We start from the raw sequence: 3396 nt of genomic DNA on the forward strand, positions 1-3396 counted from the left end.
TGGTTTTGTATATCTCTGTTGTCTCTCTTTTGTGTTTGTAGACTATGCCTGCAAAAGTGGATTCTGCTTGGAAGGAATTCCGACAGCTGAGCTCCAGTGATGTCACCTGTCTGCTATGGCGGGCCCCAGGCTCCTTGCCGGGGTGTTTGAATGGGGGGGTGGGACTGGACTGTCTCTGGTTGGTTTCACCTCCCGGTTGCTGGCGGGCGGGCGGTCTCCAGCCATCCAGTCGTGCAATCAGCGAATGGGCTGTCACCGGCGGACGGGTGATCTCTAGCTGCCCAATTGCGCAGGCAGCCAGCGGGTGATTGGTTGCTGGTGGGCAGGCGTTCTCCAGCCGCCTAGTCAAGTGGGTCTGTCCTCTAGTCCCCTGGTTTCCTCTGCGAGTCCTGATTTCCCCTGCTACACCAGATTTCCCCTGAGTGATGCCTCTTGGCAGATCAAACTGTACTCTTTGCCTGCCGTTTCTTGGGTGTGGAGGGTGTCTATTGGGAACCCTGGCACTCTATTGTTTTGAATTTTTCCGCTTGCCCCACCCATTGCGCTGGCTAGACAAGTTTCGTTTTCACCGGTGATGGGAGGGGAAGTTGAAGGTCAGGTGCCACTAGTTTTCCCCCCGTCTTTGTGAAGGCTTTCTCTGGTAATCCCTCCCCCGGAAAGCCTAAGAGAGAATTTTTGCAAATTACCTGCTGTATGGGAGATAAGCTGAGTAACACACACCTGTTTTGTTGTTGCAATCTGTCGGAGAGTGGCGGTGGATACTTCAGCTCTCCAAGATGGTGGCCGTTGGTTTCCTCGATGGAGTTTCGGTTGTGGGGGATAGGACTGTAGCGCTTTCTTCCCCATCTGAAATTCCGAGCTCAGCCCCGGGCTCAGTGGCGGGTGAGCCAGCCGGATTCCACAGAATTTGCAGCAACGTTTCTCCCTGCATGCTGGTCGCTTCTCAGTGGAGGCCCGCCGTCTGTAGCCATGGCATGGGCCGCACGGATCAGTCACCCCAGATCTTTGGTCGCATAGTTGGCTCTTGTTTGAGACTCAATTACAGGACCTTGGTGGTGGAAATCATTCTTCTAGGTTCCAGGCACACCCATTTTTCTGTAAGATCCTAACAAGATACTTTTTCGTCATTCTAACTCCTTATTCACATATGAAGTGGCGCAGTACAAAGGGTGTGATGCACTCTATTCATGGCCATCTTGCAATGTCAAAATATTAGGATTTCTATGCACCATTTACTGAAGATAGTTTTCAGTACTAGTAAACCAAAATGTATTTCGGGTGGATGAATATTTCTGAGAATAATCTTTTGAAAAGTAGATTATAAATCCACATACATGAATATGAATGAAATTTGGGAGTGCATAATAAGACACATATATTTCATATTTTGAAAAATCTGGAGGATATATATATATATATATATATATATATATATATATATACACACACAGACACACACACAGAGACATTAAAAAGTAGCATTATATATGCCAATCGAAATTCATCATGAAATACATATCATCCACAGATTCAAAAATATTCATTTTACTGAACATGGATTTATGTATAATGCTATTCAAATAGGAGGATCACCCATAGGTTGAATTCTCAGTTCCAACAGCTTTTAGAAGGAGTGATATCTTCTCAGTTCCAACAGCTTTTAGAAGGAGTGATATCTTCTCACAATTTCTATATGCCAAGTCAGCCACCTCACCAAAACTATACGTGTGATACCAGGTATGATTCTATATGTGCATATAAAATTACATGTGCTAAACAGGCTACAGAGAAAGGGAGACAGGAATTCACATATTTGTTAACTTTAAAAAAACATGGAGAATTCTTTCAACCAAATAATTGACTAGATTCATAACTCCTACCCTATATAATGCAAAAGGCAAGTCCAACTATACACGATGCCTCCTCTGAACTGCTTGTATTTCAATTCTGTTTGGGTTATTATTCTCCATCATATTATGATTAGTAGTGAGAGTTTAGTAGCGTAGGGGTTAGTGTGAGGGATTCACTATTTTGACTGGAAAATTGTAAAATGATTCCAATGTGTATGCAAATATGTGCTACAAAAAATTGTTCCCACTGTCATCCAGAACAATGGCTTGACATTACCTACTCCCCAAGTAAGACAAAATTAGAGGAGAAGAGTTAGAAAATCTGTGAATACATATCTGGAATGGAATATGCTAAGGAGTTTCCAAAAGTAAGGGACAGGGTAAACACACCACACACTGGAGCTCTTCTGGCCTAAAGACTTCTTGTGGAACTGCCTCTGAGGTTGGGCACTTGAAACATATGTTGTTGTCAAGTGCTTTAGCTTCGTTTCTAGTGAGACCAATAAAGGTGGGTCTGCATCTATGTGATCTGGAGGACATTGTTTCTTATTTTCCACTGAACATGAGCAGCAGTGCTGAATTTGCTATTTGTAGCTAAACTGTGGCCACTGGGTCTAATTGTCTCCCCGTGTGGACTGTGAAGCCATTTTGTGATCCTAAAATTTTCATGGTGTTTCTTGCGGCTTCACTGGGAGTTTGGTATTTGCTTCACAAAATACAAAGAGGTCAACTGGGACACAGTGCTGGAGGGAGTTCTGTCACGTGTGGTGGGTCAGTTTCTCTAGGACAATGCACGAACCATGCTTCTATCCCACATAGCTTGCCCCATTGACCATAGCAACTTGATTCTGAAACTTGCCCTGAGACTTCTCAATATTACAAGATGCCTTTACATAGAAGGGACTGCTTGCTGCACCATTTCAGTAACAAGACACTTGGAAGCTAATGGCAAATCCACATGGCCCCACCACAAATGTTTTATCACACACCTGCCCACTACTGCTCTAGGCCCAGTACTCAGCAGCCTCCAATTTATTGGCATCTCTGTTCTACACCATTTTCATGAAACCCAGTCAATCAAGGCACTGTCTGGTATACTCATGATCAGCAACAGGACATCCAAAGGTTCTCCAGTGCCACCTGGTCATGGGAATTTCAAAAATTTCTTGGTATTTATCTAGCCATTTTTGAAAGATGAAGTTGGATGCACTGTGCGTTTCAAATCAATCCAGAACCAATAAATTTTGAGGAAGCTCATGTCAATAAAAGACAATGGAGAATTCTCACAGGCAAGGCTTCCCAAAGAGTGGCTAAATGGTCACGTGAATCCAGGCCCATTGATGTCTACAATGTAAGGTCCATGTGTGTTTTGACTCTCAACAATGGCTGCCAAGTCTTTCAGAATAAAATCATGTGATATCTTGGCTGTGATTCCCAGTGCTTTGTGGAAATACAACCTGGGCATACATCTCAGTTTCCAAGGGCGACTCTCATGCGTAGTCTCTTAACATCCCAACACAATTCATGGCAATACTTCTCTGAGGTC

Source organism: Callospermophilus lateralis, unplaced genomic scaffold (assembly GCF_048772815.1).
Source record: "Callospermophilus lateralis isolate mCalLat2 unplaced genomic scaffold, mCalLat2.hap1 Scaffold_72, whole genome shotgun sequence".
Taxonomy (NCBI): domain Eukaryota; kingdom Metazoa; phylum Chordata; class Mammalia; order Rodentia; family Sciuridae; genus Callospermophilus; species Callospermophilus lateralis.